Source organism: Aquarana catesbeiana, linkage group LG07 (genome assembly GCF_042186555.1).
Source record: "Aquarana catesbeiana isolate 2022-GZ linkage group LG07, ASM4218655v1, whole genome shotgun sequence".
Classification (NCBI taxonomy): domain Eukaryota; kingdom Metazoa; phylum Chordata; class Amphibia; order Anura; family Ranidae; genus Aquarana; species Aquarana catesbeiana.
In genome coordinates this window covers 90,035,632-90,056,701 of record NC_133330.1, presented here as the reverse complement: position 1 = coordinate 90,056,701, position 21,070 = coordinate 90,035,632, and positions in this window count along the sequence as shown.

Below are 21,070 nucleotides of genomic sequence, written 5' to 3'. Positions count from 1 at the left end.
CGCCTCAAGAAATAACTAAAAGTGTTTGTGATTTGCTGTCATTGTGAGTGTTTAGTGATCTCTTTGTAATCAGACAATTTTGCTATATTTATTCACTGAAATGTATTCAATGCAAAAGCAATAGCCTTTAGAGCAGATTTCTCTTTTCTATTTCTTTAAAATAATCAAATATATAAAACAAGTTTTTTTTTTTTGCCACTTAAAGACTGGAAGGATTTATCCCCTAATGACTAGGCCATTGTTTGCGATACAGCACTGCGTCGCTTTAACTATCAATTGCACGGTCGTGCGATGCTGTAACCAAGCAGAATTTATGAACTTTTGAATTTTTTTCTCACAAATAGAGCTTTCTTTTGGTGGTATTTGGTCACCTCTGCGGTTTTTATTTTTTGCGCTATAAACAAAAAAGGCCAACAATTTTGAAAAAGAAAATAATATTTTTTACTTTTTGCTATAATAAATATCCCAAAAAGAATGTAAAAACAAATGTCTTCATCTGTTTAGGCCGATATGTACTCTTCTACATATTTTTGGGAAAAAAAATTTCAATAAGCGTATATTGATTGGTTTGCGCAAAAGTTATAGCATCTACAAACTAGGGGATATTTAAGGCATTTTTATTATTATTTTTTACTAGGAATGCCGACGATCAGCAATTTTTAGTGGGACTACGACATTGCGGCATTGTCTCTCCTCCCCTGACAGAGAAACAGCAGCACACTGAACTTCCTAGTTTAGAGCTGTGCATTGGGTCATATCAGCAGAAATCTTACTGCTTATGTACAGGCAGGCTGTGCTCCCAAGTAGAATGCAAAGTAGAAAACTGAGCACACTGGGATGGATGCGCTTCTAAGCTTTGGTATAGTCAGTTTGAAATAGAAAAGCTGGGGGACTGGTAGGATCAACACAGGTATTCAGGGCAGCCATCAGGGAGGTACAGCCCATACAGTTGTAAGGGGCCTCAGCGTCCGGACGGGCCCGGCCGACTGGCAGAGATGTGAGAAGGCAGGGGCAGGTGCAGAGGAGCCCCGTAAATGCTCCTGTATGTGTGTGAGTTGGCAGGCTGCTGCTCTGACATCAGGCTCTTTGCTGTCACCTCTGGCCATTTCCTGTATGTGCTCCCCTCTGCATGTGGAAACAAGAGCTGGGACTAGGACCACCTTACAAGTAAGAGCTGTTGTGCAGGGGGGCTAGGGGCTATGTGTGTGACTAATATAAAATAATTTATTAGTAAAAAATGCTAATTAGCCTCTTACATGAAGTATGAATAAATGCGCATATCAAGCTTAAAAGCCATCATCCATAAGGACCTGGGTCTTCTGAAGCAGACGAGAGCAACACCGCTAGTGTTCGGAGATGTACAAGCTCAATACCAGTGGATACATCAGCTCAGGAGCCAGTCTGACAGCATGGGAACTTGGCCAATTACATCAAATGCTGGGGAGTGTGGAGGGAGTGTGGCTATGCATTTTGAAGCAGCAACGCCTCTTTTTCAAGCCTAATCTTATTATTATTTATTATTATTTTATTTCAGTTATTTATATAGCGCCATCAATTTATGCAGCGCTTTACATATACATTGTACATTCACATCAGTCCCTACCCTCAAGGAGCTTACAATCTAAGGTCCCTAACTCACATTCATACATACTAGGGACAATTTAGACAGGATCCAATTAACCTATCAGCATGTCTTTGGAGTTGTCCATCATCTCCCTGAGACAATGGTAGTCATTGAAGAAAGCAAGTGTGTTAAAGGGGGGCACAAATTATTTGGGCGCTCCTTTATGGGGTTGCCTCCGCCTTTTGCCCTGGTGTTTAAACCTATTACCATTGTTTTTAGGGATATAGTAATTTCAGGGTTGCTTGCCCTATAAATATTTCTGCTCACATTTGGGCAGGTAGGAATTGGGCCAATAGGATTGTGTAGAATTTTCTGGAAGCAGTGGGGCTCACTATATAAAGGATCCACTGCCACAGGTATCTTGCGGCTGGTCCAAGGATCGAGTGAAGGAAGAGCTCCCCACTCTCCCTCCCGTCGCATGCACTTTATGTGGTGTTTGCATCAAAAGGGGGACTTTGGTTATAAAGTTGATGGAAGTTACTTTGCTTAAGTCATCAAGGCTAAGCAATTTTGTGAATGTTTTAATTGGTTGGTTATGAATTTATAATATGCTTTTGAAATCTATATGTTATGTGAAACCAATAAAAGTGCAGCGGGCAATTTATGCCAACATTAGAGTGTGGTGTCGTGTCTTTTTATTTAATTGATAAGATTTTGTAGACTTTGTATTAGGTTGCGCATTTTTAGTGCGTTTACTGAAATTGCATCAAAAGTCCTGCAAGCTGCATCTTTTGTGTGCTTTCAGAAATTGTGCCAAAATGCACAACTTAATAAAAAGTGTGTGGGTACACCTGTGCTGCAGTCAGCAGTGTGAATACAGCAGTACTGTGTGACACACAGAAGGAGAATATCAGTACTATAGCGATATGATTACAAATTTTGTACCTACAGGTCGGGGAAGAAGAGGATCCCTTGATCAAGGTGCAAGAACCCCCACATAGTCTGTGAGCACTTTTTTCTTTTCCTTATCAGTCAGCATTATACCGGAGAGGAAGGAGATGGAAACATATTTTATGAGGGCGCCAGGTAATAAAAAAGCTTCTAAGTTGAAGACTGATAGCTGCTCAGTTACAAAGCAGTTAAACATTTCACTGTTTACAATTAATGATTTCAACACATTTTCATTACAAAACCATATGCTGCTTTTTAATTAAAGTGAAGTTCCTCTTCTAATATATTGCTTGTAAATTTTCCATAACAGACAATTTTTCAGGCAGCTTTTCTGCGTAGACCAGCCTACAATCAGTAACTTGTCCAAGGCCAAGCCAGCTTTGTGGTACATTCATCAGTGTCATTTTTCTGCACACAGCCAACAGCCCAAGAGAGAGGAGGAAGGAGTGAGGTCAGGATGACGTCTAACACGCTACACAATGCAATTACAACAATAAAATGCTTTGATGATATATATGGTAACCACTCACTCATCTCCCAATTACAATAACAAGGTCTGAATGAATTCACAGATATGTATTATGTTTTACCTACTAATTGTGTAATACAATCTGGACTCATCATAACTAAGAAAAACAGAAAATGTAACCTTATCTCATCCACCCCCAGAGGGGCTCATTTATGGAAAAAAACGGAGCCATGAAAAGACACTGACCATGCTCATAGCAGCAATTCAGATGTTAGCTTTCATTTCTCAACATGTGTAATATGTGAAACTGCCTGATTAGCTGCTACAGGTATATATATATATTTAAGAACTGGCTAGCAGGATTGTGAACAGTGTCTATGTGTCACCTAGGTTTTTCTCCTACACATGGTGAAGGGCCCCTGTATTGCATCTGATGTGTTTTTTATTTATATAATATTCACGGAGTATATAATATGTATATTTATATATATATACTTGTGACTATCCCAGTATCATACTAAAACATTTGCTTTGTTTGTTTAGGCTTTTCTGGTAGTGGGACATTTGTTCAACAGATGTCCTTGAGTGCTTACGCACGATACCCTCTCTGCTACCATTGTTTATACAGGTGTTGTGGTCAACTATAGCTCTAGCTTGAGTTTTTTCTATTTTTGACATCAGTGTAATGGGGCAGAGAAGGATATGCCCAAATGGGATTGGCTTCTTAAAACTTTCCAAATAAAAGACAAGAACACAAACTGAGATTAGGACTTTGTAATGACGTGACCAAGGAAGGCCTCTGCCAGAATCTGAAGGCGGTTTCCGCCCGATCTCAAAGAGTCCTCATTGTCAAGGAGATCATGAATTTCTATAAGCGGAGCAAAGTGACCTTTTCGTGTATTCTTATTGTATACAGACCATAGTTTTGCTAGGAAGTAGATAGATATATCTATAACAAGAAAAAAATTCTGTCAGCTTTGTATTATATTGCTAATATTGTAATAGTTTTGTATGTAAAGCATTTTTTGTTTAGTAAAAGCACATTGATATACCACAGAGGTCTAAGTTTCCTTGGTTTTCCTGGAAGAACCTTTAATAGATAGACGCAAGCATTACATTTGGGGGCTCGTCCGGGATTTGCGGTAAAAATTCAACTGAAGCAGACCTGTTTTTCTGTGGTGTGTTGTGTAGCTTGTACTAGGTAAAATGCTGTGTAGCAGCCAGAAGGAAGTGTGCAGCTTACCTATCTGGGCCAAAGACAATGAGTGGGAGCCTCTTGTTAAAGAATTTGCAAAGTATGCTTCTCCCTTCAAATAGGACTTGGGGTGATAAAGTCTCAGATCATTTTGTAGATTTTAGCCTTAAGGTGTTGGATTTAAGTAAAGCAGAGAAGAGGACAGTGTCCACAGTGGGTTGGTACTTCCTCCATGCTCTCTATACCGAATCACATAGGAGGGATAAGGCAGAGTCAGAAGTTAAGATATTAAAAGATAAGTTAGCAGTTGCTTCAGAGTGTATTCATTAAACTGCTAGTCGGGCTGATGATTTGTAAGAGCGGTGTGCAGCCTTCATGACCAAATCAATTAATGCCTTAAGGAAAAATAAGGGTTGTAAACCTGTTAGTAAAGCCAGGGTAAGTGCCATTGTCACATCCCAAAACTGTAATTGTGAGGATGTGCTCTCCTCAAATGATAGTGAGGATGAGGAGATAGAGTTTGATATTTCAGATGATGATCACCCAATGGGAAAGAAAGTGTGCCAGACCTCTCATTACTAAGCATAGGAAAAGGCTACATGATAGAGAGGATATGGCAGATGGGGAGGTGCATTATCACAACCCCAGAGATGTGGAATTTGAAGAAGTACAGGAGTTTACACAAATTGAACTCTACGAGCTGGCAAAACAATACAAACAAAGGTCCGAGGAGCCCCTATTGAGTTGGCTCCTACGCTTGTGGCATGAAGGGGTGGACAGTGTTGTTTTGTCAGGTAAAGAAGCAGTGGCTATGGGAGTGTTAACCCATGATCCACAATTGAGTCAGGCAAGGCGAAAAGCCCAAGAGTTCAGTGTGAATTTTTCACTGTTAGTCCTTGTGAGAGATGGAATAGTCAGAGTATACGCTAGCAGGGCCGGCCCTACCATGGGACCCAATGGGACCATTGGTCCCTGGCGGCAGGTTCTGATGGGTGGCACATTGACGCCCAAGAAGACAGTGGTCCCACCCACCTGCTCTGCTCCTCTCTTTATCTCACTATGTGGATGGCCCGCGCTGCTGCTATTAACGGTCATTACAGGTCATTACAGAGCACTCGCTGCCATACCCGAACATCTGGCCGCCTGCCCATCCTCTCCACGGCTTCCCCCTTTGCTTCTGACAAGAGAAAGTCAGCTAACAAGCTGACGGCCAATAGCATAAAGGGGAGGAGCTTTTTGCTGAGCAGAGACCCCATGATGGAAGAGGGATCGCTATAGGCGTGGCTGGCACTGAGACAAAGTAAGTGCCAGCACCACTAATCCCATCTCCTCCACCCCTGTCTGTGTCTAAACATCTCCTACCACCCCTGTCTGTGTCTAACCCCCCACCACCCCATCTGTGTCTAACCCCCCTACCGCTGCACGAGTGTCACTACACAAGTTCCTATTTGGAAGACATCGGAGCAATCTGGTCATTGGTGAGAGGGCAAATTACACGACCTTTATACATTCTTTGTCACAGTTACGTTGAGACACTTTGCACAGACATCGTTACTCCAAGAACACTTTACTGCATCATTTGAACACTGTGCTTAGACATCTTTAGCTTTCCTCACTACAAGGAATCTAATTTTCCTACATCCAAATGGATTACAGTTAACAAGCTTCGACAAGCCAGTGAAGAACATCAGATCTGCAACGTGGACTTTGTTGCTATTACTTATAGAAAGGCCCCTATATTACTATTCTCTAGACCCGATCTCCCTTCCTGGGATAGCGTGTGGGCTGGCTAGGTTGCATCTTTTACAGTGTGGCAGTATAAGCAGTTAGCTGAAACATGCATTTAGGGGGTAACATTATCACTAAAGAAAGTATATATATATATATATATATATATATATATATATATATAGTAATTGTCGTTGTTAAAATATTGTCTTGTGCCTTTTGGAGGAATTCTTTTGCTGAGTTGGTGCTGTTGGCTAGAACTAAGCAGATCTTTTACCTCCTCTTTGTGACAACTTTCCCTTTTATTTGGTTCAAGTTGTCTGATTATTGCCATACATTGATACAAGGATGTCTGAACCCAGAGTATCAGTCGGGTTGGAAAGTTCACCAGGTCATGGCCATGCAGATGAGCAGGTAATTCTAAGCAGTCCTCTAGGGGCCGTGCTACATTTGGGGGCTCATCCGGGATGCTATCTGCAGCTGGCCCTAGCCAACCTAGATCGGAGCTGCAATCTGTGTGGGAAGCCATCTCAATGGCCGTGGTTGCTTGAGAAGTCATGGAACCCCAACCAATAGAAGCACCATTCTGGAGATCTCAGAAAATGAACACATCGAGGGGGAGATCAGAAGTAGGGATGGGCCAACGGTTCGGCCCGAGCATAAGTATGGGCCGAACTTTCATTGTTCGGACATTCAGCAATCATCTGAACAAACGGGTCATTCGACCGCTTGTTCGGCCCCTCGAACCGACCACAATGCATTGCAGCGCTGAACAGTGCATTGCAAGCCCTAAATGGCTGAAGCAGTGAAAGCTTCAGCCAATCAGGGCACAGAGCACTGTCAGAGTCATGATTGACACTGTCATCATGACTTTATCCAATCATGGCTCATTCCTGCCCCACAGTATAAAAGTATTCTTTCAATGGCAGCCATTTTCAGTGTGATTTCGGCATGAAGAGAGATAGAACAGGGCTCTGTTCAGTGCTATTAGTTAGTGTGCTATACTGTGCTATTTTGTTTCAATTGTCAGTGTAGAATATTAGTTTAGTGTCAATCTAGGTATAGTGTGAGTGTAGTGAGAAGGACCATCATTCAGCTTTGCATAGTGTGCAGCTAGAGTAGGGACAGCTCAGATAGCTTCACTGTAGTGTAGTGAGACCATGTCATTCATACATACATTAGTGTAGAGTAGGGACGGCTCAAATAGTTTCAGTGTAGTGTAGTGAGACTGTGTCAGTAATCTTGACATTAGTGTATAACTAGAGTAGGGACAGTTCAGCCTCAGTGTAGTGACGGTTGAACACCATCTATTTGATTACGTTACCGCCAGTTTGATGCCATTTACTTCTGTGTGAGTTACTGCAAGTTTAAGGCTTACCAGAAAGTTGAACCCAAAAGAGCATATGCTCTGTGGGTCAAACCAGCTTATATTGCCCACCGGCAATGGAGGAGGAGCTTTGGGAGCTGACAGTGATTGGGGTACTGAAAGCCTTCACAGGAGGATCTTACGGGACAAACTTTTGTTGGAGTGTAGTTAACTTTCTGGTAAGCCTCCATTTCACTCTGGTGGCGGTATCATCACATTGACAGTTTCATTTTTCATCTACTATATTGGCTATTCACATGGTGATCAGAACTGCTTAATTTCAAAATGGACTGTGATTAATCATTATATACGGTTTATATTTAGAGATCATTAGAGACTTTATTTTTAGTATATTTTCTCACTGTACAGGTTTTATTGTATTTTACTACTTATTATGGTTATTTAATTTGGTACCACAGCGCTACACTTTGTTACACATATAGTTTTGTGTGTTACTGCCAGTTTATTTATTTATTTCAGGTACTTATATAGCACTGTAAATTTACGCAGCACTTTACATATACATTGTACATTCACATCAGTCCCTGCCCTCGAGGAGCAACCTAAGGTCCCTAACTCACATTTATACATACCAGGGACAATTTAGACAGGATCCAATTAACCCACCAGCATGTCTTTGGAGTGTGGGAGGAAACTGGGGTACCCGGAGGAAACCCATGCAGGCACAGGGAGAACAAACTCCAGGCAGGTAGTGTCGTGGTTGGGATTCGAACCAGCAGCCCTTCTTACTGCTAGGAGAAGGTGCTATCCACTACACCACTGTGCCGCCCCAACTGCCATTTTAACACCATTTACTTCTGTGTGCATTACTGCCAGTTTATCCCATATAGTTTTTTGTGTGCATTACTGCCGGTTTAATTCCATATAGTTCTATGTGTGTTACTGCCAGTTTAAAGACATATAGTTTTGTGTGCGTTACTGTCAATTTAACGCCATATTTTTTTGTGCGTTACTGCCAGTTTAATGCAATATAATTTTGTGCATTATTGCAAGTTTAACGCCATTTACTTCTGTGTGCGTTACTGCAAGTTTAAAGCTATTCACTTCTGTGTGTGTTACTGCAAGTTTAATGCCATATAGTTCTGTGCATCACTGTACATTTGGCGCATTATATTGCAGTATATAATAGTGTATCCGTGGAGTGTGTCTGTGTAGTGTGAGTACTCAAATTAAAGTGCACCTACGTGCACTTTATTAAGTCCATCTACGTACAGATTTTCACGTCTTCTTTACATTTGCTCATAAGCACCACCCACTCCCTCCCAATAATATCTGGGAGGACAACAAGGAGAGGCAGATGTTCCATGGCATTGTAAGGGGGCCAGCAACAAATGTGTCCACAGGCAAAGGTGGACATGGTGGTCAGTCCACAGGCAGGGCATCATTTCCTCTGTTTAGTGAGTTTGCCCGTACTATCCAGCCACAGCATGCAGAGGAGGTGGTGGACTGGCTTAATACACCTTCCTCATCCTCCTCATCCTCTGTCACACAAACAGAGACAAGTGTGTAGTCCCCTGAAGTTGCCAAAGTGGATAAACCTGCCACCTTGTTCACATCTATTCCTGCCATAGCCCCAACATTAGCCATGGAGGAGTCAGCTGAGTTATTTGACCACAGCGTCAGCCACTTGCTTCTTGATGATGCCCAGCCATTACTGGATTCAGATGTTGGTTCTGAGGTTGAGGATGACAGGAACATGAGCCTAGAGAGAGGGGAGAACACTGGTAGACAAATTGGCATTCATGTTCCCCCAGCCGCAGCGTATTGCCAAGTCGTCTCCGGTGGTAATGATGATCATAGAGGAGATGGAGATGATGATGATGATGAAGTCACTGATGCAATTTGGGTGTTAGCAGAGGAGGAAACTGAAGGTGAGGCGGCACAACCCCAAGGACGCTGACATCAAGAAAGAGTAAAGAGCAGCCACCCTATTCCATCACATTCTGCAGCTGTTATCTCCTGGTCCACTCCCCAAAGCTCAGCTGTCTGGGCCTTTTTCAGCACATCTGCAGCAGATCGCACTGTTGCAAACTGTGTCTCAGGCACATCAAATGTGGCAAAAACACCAGCCATTTGGGTACCACATGCTTAACAAGGCATTTCATGTTCAACCACTCAGCTTATTGGCAAGAGCACCTAAAAGCCACACAAAAGGGGCATGCATCTGTTCCTCCTCCTTACCCACTTCAGTCTGCCCCTGCTATACCAAGTCCTTACCTCTCAGCAGCTTCCACTGACAGGGATGATGGTATAGCACAGGTTGTCCCGGGTCCTAGCAGCACACCACCAGCTGTAGACTGTAGCCATCAAATTTCTCTGCCCCATCTGCTGTAGCGGAAAAAAAAATACAGTCTCTGCCACCCATATGCCCAGCATCTAAATGCAAGCTTGCCAAAGCTGTTGGCTCTCCAACTTCTGCCTTTCAGCCTGGTGGATTCTGCCCCTTTCCATGAATTTGTACAATGTGCTGTACCACAACGTCAGGTTCCCAGACGCTATTACTTTTCACGTAAGTGTAAGGATATTTTAGCTTGCTGTCCACCATTTTAAAAGACTGTATCCATTTTAGAATAATATGTATATGTGACGTTTATGAGAAGTTAAGTTTCAATCTCTTATAAATAGTTTGATTTCCCCGAAATGATGTACAAAGCTTTTTCCTGTTGTTAGTGTCTATATGAGTTATTAATATTCTATTTTTGCTTGTTTTAAACATCCTGTATGCCTGTATGTCTGTAAGTTTACCATATATTAATGAAAGGGTTGGACTTTTGCTGTGATGTCATTTTGGTTATATAAGTGAAACCTAGAAATAAAATGACCAGACCATTCTGAACTGCATGTACTGACTGTGTGTCATAACTTCTTATCGGAATGGTCTCCAGATCTGAATGGGTTTGAAGGAACACTCTAGGCAGGGTATCATACGAGGGTTCACTTGCTTTTAGAACATACTTACACCCTATCACCTTTGGTGTCAGAATGTGGGGCGGTCGTCATTCATGGGATAATCATCATCCAAGTTTTTAAGTCCGGCGAGTCTGATTTAATTATTATTATTTCTCTTACCGTGACTTTTAGTTTAAAAGACCGTTTCCCTATATGGGATTAACAGAAGGTGTAGTGTTAAAAACATTTATGTAAATGTATGAACCTCGGTAGAAGTCAGTTCGGGTGACAGCAGTGTAAGAAACTCTGAGATAGTTCCAAAGAAGGGACTCTGAGATAGTTCCAAGGGGTTCTGAGAAGCCCAAAGTAATATAATACAGTATTGCAAGAAGTTTGATAAAGATATCTGATAGAGTGTGCCAGAAAAACCCAAATCTCTTTGCTTGCCTTTCTGTCGCTTAGAAGTAAATAAGGAGATAAAATAAGTAGATAAAATAAGGTAATCTGTTTGTCTGTGTGGAATTTGTCAGGTGTCTTAAGGTAAGATGACACCTTTCCATTGCATTTTTTTATAATGAAACGTAGAGTGATGCTGACGTAGAGTGATGATACTTGGTGATGTATTGATGCTGACTTTTAATGATTTATATATGAATGCTTTGACTCAGTGGTGTAGTGAGTAGCACTCTCGCCTAGCAGTAAGAAGGGTCCCTGGTTCAAATCCCAACCATGACACTACCTGCCTGGAGTTTGCATGTTCTCCCTGTGCCTGTGTGGGTTTCCTCCGGGTACTCCGGTTTCCTCCCACACTCCAAAGACATGCTGGTAGGTTAATTGGCTTCTGTCCAAAATTGGCCCTAGTATATGAATGTTAGGGACCTTGGATTGTGGGCTCCTTGAGGGTAGGGATCGATGTGAGTGTGCGATATATGTGTGGAGCGCTGCGTAAAAACTGACACAGCGCTATATGGGTACCTTAAATTTAAAAAAAATAGGGATAGTTGTAGACATGCACCCACACTTGTTCAGGTTGAACTCGATGGACTGGTGTCTTTATTCAACCTTACTAACTATGTAACTATGTAACTATGACTCTAAAGTATAAGATATAACCTGTATCGTATTATAGTCGGCAGGATGATTCTGGCATTGATGCAGTGAGTAAAAATATTTTCTTTGCCTTGCTGTAATCAGACGTGCAGTGTCATCTTAGGGAAAGTACTAAAAAAAAAAAAAAAAAAAAAAGTCTCAAAAGTGTCCTGATTGTATTACTGGTTTACACAAATTTGTGTTTCAAGAAGGATTGACAGTGCAGGGAGTAATGTCACTGATTCGAAGAGCAGGGGAGACTTATTAAGTCTGCCCCAGGTCTTTGAAGTATTGTAACATTAGGGACGTTTTTACCATTTAAAATATGGGTAGAGCGTTAAAAACACTTTTTTTAAGGTAATACATAAATTGGTGAGGCTAACTTTTGATTAAAACATGCTATTTGAATAATTCTTTTTGCTACTGACATCTCTTGCGAAGGGGAAGTCAGGTGCAAAATTTGGACATTTGGCTTTTTGCCAACAGGGTTTAAGTACTAATATCTCACTGACTGTAATAGATAGTAGGAAATTGTTTGCGGCATTAGTACTACCGCAATTGAAGGCACTGTTTGAACCTGTTGGCACACTGAAAAAAAAAAGGGGGGAAAAAAAGAGACTAAGTATCTAATTAGAATGTTTAGAAAGAAAAATAAATATGTATGTTGTGGAGATCGGCTGGACCGAGGCTCCCTATAGTATCCTAGCCCATACATTGTTCATGATGGGTTTAGCAGAGTCATGGGATGGTAAATTAAGGGTTAAATCAACCTTCTCTATGGTGTCCTTTTATGAAGCAGTGAAATCTATTCACTGCTTCGTTCTCCGGCATTCACAGTGGAGATCTTTCTCCTCTGTGTGCCAGTTTATGAAGCGGAGTAGATCGCTTCACCTTTGGAGGAGTGAAGCGATCTACAAATGATTCAAACATGCTTCTAATGCCCCCTGATATTGGAATCTCGTGAGACTTTACGAGAGTACAGTACCAGAAATTCACTGAAACACAGAGATGTCAGTTTATTAAGCAGTGATAAATTATCACCGCTCAAAACACTGACAGACGGCTGGTTAATGTTAAAAAAATAAGGAGTCCCCCTACATTATATATATATGTATACACACACACACATTATATTTACATGTATATGCACACACATTATATATATATATATATATATATATATATATATATATATATATATATATATATATATATTATATATATATATATATATATATATATACACATAAATATGACAGGGGGACATGCTTACAGTGTTGGGGGGTCTGAACGAGGTATAAGGAAGTTAAAAATCTTCCTCCCTGCCCCTCAGATTCCCCCACATTCCCTCTTCACTCCCCGATTCTCCACCTTTGAGCTGGTGAATGGGGGAGTGTGAATTCTGACACAGATCGCCAGTGAAGCGCTGAGATCGCAGCTTCATAAACTGGCCGTTACTGTGTCATTCAATGAGGATTCTCCATGTGCAGAGATCATCGGCGGGAGAACAAGTTCAAACACTTCTCCCCCGATTATCTCTGTTTCATAAACTGTTTATGGACTGTGATCAGTGGTGATCCTTGGGATCACCGATGATCACTGCTTCATAAATTGACACCTATGTCTGTACTATGTGCCTAGAGGCTGCACACGCTGTAGAGGGTCAGAGTACAAAACACGCAGTTTTAAAACAAGCAGCAGACACAAGGCAAAAAAGAGGAAGTTTTTTGCAAAGTTTTCCTTTCATGACACAAGATGCCGGACTTAACACTCAAGATGAAATGCACAGTCTTTTAATACAGACTTATCTCAGTAACCTTGTTCCTAAATATGCACTTACTGTGAGACAGCAGATGTCAGACTGGGCTACAAAGAGTATGACTGATTTTTAAAAAAGCGTTGACTGAAAAAGACGCAGCGGGATGTTTTGACATCCCAAAACAAACACCAGTACCAACACATTATCAAAATTATTTCTTAGGAAATCAAAGGCGAAACTTTTATAAAAAAAGAGGGAGGGGGCAAGGACAAAGAGGGAGTTACATATAGAGAAAGAGGATTTCTTAAAGAAAGGAATCTTAAGGGAAATTGTCTCGCCTTACAATACTCCCATTAACCTGGTAAAGAAGGCAAATTGTGACTATGGGGTTTTTTACTAAAGGCAAATCCACTTTGCACTGCAAGTGCACTTGGAAGTAAAGTCACTGTAGATCCGAGGGGGACATGCAAGGAAAATAAAAAACAGCATTTTAGCTTGCACATGATTGGATGATAAAATCAGCAGAGCTTCCACTCATTTCAGATCTACCCCTCAGATTTAGAGCGACTGCACTTCCAAGTGCACTTGCAGTGCAAAGTGGATTTACCTTTCGTAAATAACCCCCTATAGGTTTGTACAAGATCTAAGGGACATCAATAGCCTAGTGGTACCAATTGTCCCAGTAGTGCCTGATGTGCCATCAATACTTACCGCCATACCATACGATGCAGAGTATTTTACTGTGATTGATTTAGAGAATGTTTTTTTTTTCATCCCTGTAGACGAGGAGACACAGCCACTGTACTCCAAGTCACCCTTGGGCCCTGGACTGCCCCTCATGGTTCTGTACTGTTGCAGTATGTTTATTATTTTTTGATTTGTAGTTCTTCAGAGGAGGACTACCGAGCTGATAGCCTATCTTTATTGAAATGGTTACATGTACGTGGTCACAAAATGTCTAAGAAAAAGTTACAATGGTGTCAAAAAATAAAAAAAATAAAAAGCAAAAAAAAAGTTGAATACTTGTGCTCACAAAAGGAGAAAGAAGAGTCAGTCACAAAAGGCTCTGATGGGTCTGCCCCGCCCACTTAACAGGAAGGACATGCTTACCTTTCTAGGTATGATTGGTTACTGCTGCCAATGGATACCTGACTGCTCTTTCATTGACAATATATTGAGACAAGCAACCCTCTCTGAAATGTTTGATACTGTAAAATGGTCTGATGAAATGTTAAATGCTTTTGCCATGTTGAAATGTGCAATGGTTACCAGCCCGAGCCTCGGCCTCCTTGAATATGGCAAATTGTTTCACTTGTTTGCCAGGGAAAATTGCAGAACCATGGCGGGAGTACTGGCCCAGGAACATAGTGGGAGACTGCGCCCTGTAGTTTTTTTTCTCAAAGATGGTCCTGGTGCGCTCTAGCGTCCTGTGCGATGGTGGTTGAGATGGCCACTTATTTCACTCTGGGACACGACACCACACTTCACATCACCCACAATGTGTCAATCTTGTTGAAAAATATACATACACAGCACATGTCTTCTCAGAGGTTGAGCGGATATGAGGTGATTTTGCTGTCCAATCCAAAATTGCACATCAAATATGTTTCTCTCACTGCAGGCCCAGCACCAGTTTTAAACGCCCTTTTAGGATTAGAAAGGAGAACAGGATGAGGTTGTGCCACAACATGACTGCATAAACCTCATTCACCAAGACACATCACCCAGGTCTGTTTTATCTTCCACAGCACTACCAGACACAGAATGTTTTTGTGGATGGTTCTTGCTCTAGGCTAGAGTACACTGCAGAGCACACACAAGCCAACAGACAGAGATAGCCAGGGGAAATGAGCAGGTCTGGCTGACCTTGCTGCTAAACAAGCTGCTATCTCACAGACAGCAGACATCCAAATTGCTATGCTGATACCTGACCTATCCCCATTTGAACAGTCACTTGCAGATCCCCAGGATTATGCATCAAATTATGAGTTAAGGACTGGAATGGAAAGGGTGTGTAGAGAGATCCAAGGTCTGGACTTCTCTGAAAAGAGGGGAAACCATGTATACCAATGGCAAGTGCATTCACAGTACCATGGAATAGGCCACGCAGGTATACAAGTCACGGCTGATCTCACGCACATGCCCAAATTAGGCAAAATACAGGAATATCTTTTGATAATTGTGGACATGTTCTCAAATGGTCCAGCTTTTATAGCCAGGGTCTGCCAGGACTTGGTAAAAACTCTCAAGATAGAATGGAAATTTCACATTCCCTACCACCCTCCAAGTTCAGGAATAGTAGAAAGAATGAATAGAACAATAAAAGACAAGATAAGAAAGGCCACAGGAGGAACCTTTGCCAAGTGGAGAAAGGTCCTCCCAGCAGTCCTGGCAGAAATAAGTTTTTTTGAAGTTTTGATGGGTAGACCTTTCCCCACCCCATAGGCCAGAGCACCTATAATGGTAGAAAAGGGAGATTTAGACTTAATACAGGAAGAATATGTAAGAAAACTGGTTGAAATATTGGATATTCGAAGAAATGTTGCTTGCACTTCTCCTTTTTCTTCACAGGAAGCTACTCACCTCTTCAAGGAGGGAGACACCGTGGTGGTCCAACAGCTGAACAGAAATAAGAAGCGAGAGTATTCCTTTGGACCCCCTACCACAGTGGTTGCAGTGACCAGAACAGCTATCCTGGTGGAAAACTTCCAGTCCTGGATCCATGTCAGCCAAATGAAAAAGGTTGCCCAAAGCCCCAAGAGCAGGAAGGAGATCCTAAACATAGGAGGCCCTCAAGCAGAAGTCCAAGCAGATGAAGGAGGAGTTCCTGGAAAAGCAGGTTTGGCCAGAGAAGATGACCTCGTTTATTTCACCACAGACTTCTGGCAAAGCATTTTGCTTCCTGTTCCTGATCACCCTGATAGTGTTCCCGCCCACTTGGATCATCACTAACTGTATTTACCACCCTGAAGACTTGGGTGCCATTAAAAGTATTTGTGGGAACACACATATACGGGAGAACATTACAGTGATACAAGTTATGAAATAAACACAAGATGGCTGGACTATATGAAGGGAAGCAACTCAATTGCTTTTCCATCCCTAATTAAGCTAATATGAAGAAAGAGAGGAGGGGGGGGGGGGGAGGGGGAAGGGGGATGGGGAAGAGAAAGGGAAGGACAGAGCAATCCCCCTCCTCAGAGAGTGGGATTTTAGGGAAAAGGTGGCTGAGTTGCGTAGATGAGCATTAAAGCGATCAGCTAAAATATAACAATATTTATTGAGAAACAATATAAAATAGTATAGACAATACAAATATAGACATTTAATTATCCAGTAGTGACATCCAAAGTTCGTGCGTGACTAGAGCCAACATGTTTCGCAAAAGGAATTTCGCTTCATCAGGGCTAGACACGATGCAGTTAATGCATTTACACTGTATAAATAATAAGCAGTCTTAGGTCAAAAAGTAATTAAACATAACATCAAATCCTAACAAGTGTCAAATATTGCATGAAGACTCTCACCTACTATATTTCCAAGACTACAGATTAAAATCACCATTCATTAAACAACCGCCGCTGAGCCAGCCGGTACGGAATGTCCCTGGGTGCCAGATCCCAGATAGACAGTGCCAGTAGGAGGCCTGGACCAAGCATTCAGGGTATTGTGCGCAGGTAACCCCTGCTGAAAATGAAAATAGTAAACCCATAAGTCACACCAGTAAGGGTTAATAGTAAATAAAGCTACACTAACCATACTTGGTCAGTAACATAGCAGTAATATTAAATGTATAATGCCCACTGGAGTGTATTAGTATTAGTTATAGCACTAGTAGTGCAGGGGCCCAGCACTATATTCCCTTAGAAATTAAATCTATAGGTATTGTTAAGAAAGAGAAAAAAGCCAAATAACATGGAGCAAAAAACAGGTAGACCCCCCAGTTGTGAAGCGTAACCCATTATAGGAGTAAAGGAACTGGTGTAACCAGAATCCTAAGACTTACCCTGAATGTCGAGATCTAGCAAAAAGGGGGGGGGGGGGGGGCTGGAGGCCCGCAAGAGTAGCTCCTCATAGAAAGATCGGGCGTCCGCCCGTACGCGATGGATAGCCGCAAGATGTGTCTAACAGACAGCATCAGTGCCTCCATCTTAAATGCTATGGCCCCACCGGAAGCAATCAGGTCAGCGGTGACCTCCGGCATTGCTTCCGGTCCGGAAGTCCCTGTCAAAGTGCGCGCGCACCTAGGAGAGCGGACGCAACCGCATTCCGCCTACAGTGGTGCGCGCGCATTGCCCATATTACGCCAATGGCGTAATGGGCAAGTGGGGGCGGAAGGAAAGGGAACTCCACCCCCTGGGCAGGGACATCTGAGTCCTCCCACTACGGAGCAACCATGACCGGCCGGCAGCGGAGGTGGCAAGGAATGGTGCAAAACAACAAAAAGAAGAAACAGAAAATACATATCTGACGGTCCTAACGGACTGGGTATCTTACATTAATAAACAGAATTGTTCTTAAACAACAGCAGAATACAATATGTACAGAGTTCATACATGGGAAAAAAAAAAAAAAAAGAAAAAGGGGGAGGGGGGGGGGAGAGAAAAATTTGGTCAATTTATTTGTTTTGCATATCCTTCTTAGGAGATAACACCACAGGGTGGATTCTAGCTGATGAGAAGTCACTGGGTATAGGGCAGGTAGGTTAGGTAGCAAGTATGGAATTTACCTATCCCAGTTGTTAATACGCTCCAGAGTAAAAAGTTCCAAGCTATGTAGACATATGTAGTGTTGTACATCTAGAAAACAGGTAAAGATGGACGTAAGCCTTCTTATAGTGACAAAAGGCAAAGGTGTAATGAGTATCTGCTCTATGGTTCCAGTTGTTAATTGGTCATATGTGTATTTTTGAAACAAAATGTACACTCAGTATTAACAAGAGTATGGAAAGTCATAGGAAGGGGTTAAATGCAAGTGCGGTGTTAAGGCCAGGTGGGCTAGTCGCCCGTTGGTTATAGATCCACCTGGCCTCACGCTGCAAAATCATTTTATCCACGTTACCGCCCCTCTCTGGCTCAGGTATAACCTCCAAGGCGAAAAAGGACACAAAATTGGGATCGTAGCTATGTCGCAGGCCCACATGTTTGCAGATGGGAGTGTACAGTAGCCCTGCATCCAGATAGTACAGGTGGTCCTGTATCCTTCTAGCAAACGGGCGTTTAGTTTTACCTATATAGAAGGCACCGCAACGGCACATGGCTAAGTACACAATGCCCGTTGTGGTGCAGTCGGCGTATCCTTTTAGTTTATGGAAGCCTCCTCTCGGGAGGGGACAGCCACGGCCCTCCCTTATCCATGGGCAGAATTGGCAATGTCCACATCTAAAAGTGCCAGACCCGCCCTCTGCTCCTGCCAGTGATGTTGAAGATTGTAGGTGACTGTGGACTATCGCATCTCTAATTGACCGCGATCTCCTATAAGTAATTTGTGGCACCCTGGCCACATATTTTGAGATGACTGGATCCTCAGACAGAAAGTGCCAATTGTTACTAATCAAGCTTCGAATCTCCTGTTGCTGTGCTGTAAATGTGGTGATTAATTTGGTGGTGGGATGTGAGTCTTTCACTTTCTGTTTGAAAATGAGAGTGTCGGTGGGGGCAGGAGGCGGAGCCTAGCAGAGCAGACATGCATTGTTAGAGCTCCACACCGCTGAGGAGAGAAGAGAAGGACAAAGCGGAGCCTGCAGGCTCAAAAGGTATCCATTTGAACCTTTTTGCCCCAGGGAACAAACTGTGAAAGTTTGGGCAGGAAATATGGTACTGGGAGGAAACCGTGGCAGAAATAAAAATCACCTCACAAAGAGCTCACAGGCACTCACTGCAGCTGAAGCAGCTCCAGTCACCTCACAAGATACAGCATCAGGGCGCTCTCACAGACAGAAAATGTCACAGCAAGACTCTCCATTTGAGTCAGATACAGAACAAATCCTCTCACAAACTTCTCCACAAGCCTCCTCAGTATCCCCAGAAATATTATTACAATTTGAAAAGATGCTTCATAAGGCTTTAAAACAAACCTCAGACCAAATAACAAAAAGCCTAACCAAAGAAATAAGAGAGCTGGGAAACCGCACCGCAGCCTTAGAAATAAAAATGGATGAAATTGAAATTACAACCCAAGAAAATATAACAGAATTGGAACAATTAAAAAAAGAGAATTTAATACTTCAAACTAAGCTCGAAGATTACGAAAATAGAGCCAGACGTTCAAACTTGCGCATAAGGGGAATACCTGAAACTGTGACAGACCTGCAATCTACTATTACTGCTCTATTACAATAACTAAAGCCAGATATCCCTATTGAACGTTTAGAACTGGACAGAGTACACAGAGCCCTCACAGCCAAAAAGAAAGATGGACCCCCACGTGATATAATCACAAAATTTCATTATTACAGAACGAAAGAACAAATACTAATTGCTGCAAGAGAAAAAAAGGAACTTAATTTTCAAGGACACAATTATCAAATTTTTGCTGACCTATCCCAACTTACTATTACTAAAAGACGATCCATGAAACCCCAACTAATGGAACTGCAACGCCACAACATTATGTATCAATGGGGCTTCCCCTTTTCAGTCAGATTTAACTACCAAGGTACAATTTACAGAAGCAGATCAGCAGATGAACTACAACAAACCCTTTTAAAATTAAATCTGACAGAACCCACAAGCAGCAACTCTCCCACACGCAGAAGAATGGCGTCATCTTCACCTTCAGGCAGCACCCAGAAAATTTCAGAACAAAATGGGAATCATCATTCTCACAAAAGAGGCCGTTATGCCACATCATCCATGGACCAAGAAGATTCAATGGACTGACATCCTAATTCCTGATATCTCTTCATTTATTATACTAAGAGATGGTTCTCTATAAAAAACCTATATTTATAACTGAATGTAACTGCATTCTGATAGTCACACACTGTGTGGGATCATGTTACATTCCAGTTATATTTCTTATTACTTCTGATTCATATAGCCTTAGAATATATAAGTGAAATAAGGAAATTCTTGTTCAGTTATATATTATCAGGTAATAATAGATTTATTACTTTTTAGGACAAATATGTTCAATAATCCAGAAGTAATGGAAGCTTTTTCTTTCTTTTCTTAAAACAAATATATTATTATCTAACTAGTTCCTAGAATTATGTTTTTGTTTATTCTAATCTGAAGCAATACAACCTCAATTTTATGAGTTAACATATCTAAACAGTTGCATATGAATAAAATATGTAATTGTTTACTCTAAAATGGTTAAAATCCCAAAATAATTCAAACTATCTTCATCAATACCAAAGTTATTAACAGTACCTTTCTAACTGAATTATTTAGCCTAGGGCAAGACTAACCATATACAACCACCCTGGAATAAATAATTTCAACAAAAACTATATTCTGCACTCCAATTAATGAAACATCATTTTGATGTCTTTTGACATAGCACTTCTCTCCTGTAAGCGGAAGATCCGTGTACCCCCATTAGCCCTCCTCATTCTCCCAATCATATTATGTGGGAGTGTGACGAAGGCACTTATTCCCCTGAGAGAGATATTTACTCTCTTTCACGGGTAAATTGTGATTACTTGCAAAAAATAATTTATACAATGTATCATTTAATCTCATATGTTTTTTGTTTACTCTTTACTCCAGAATTCACTGGTTTCTTTTCTATCTATTCATCTCTTCAGTCCACACAAGTTGATCTGCGCAGTCAGCTCTGCATAACAAAAAGTAAGTCAAAACTATTTGATCTATTGCCATGGCACCACTGAATATACTTTCCCTGAATGTTCAGGGAATAAATGTCCCTCAAAAAAGGACCAAAGCCTTCCGTACTTTCCATAACAAGAAGGCTCACATAGTATGCCTCCAAGAAACACACTTCACCAAAGATTCTACTCCAAAATATATTTCTCCTTTTTATCAACAAATTTACACGGCTTCTGCCTGTACCAAGCAAAGGGGAACTCTAAT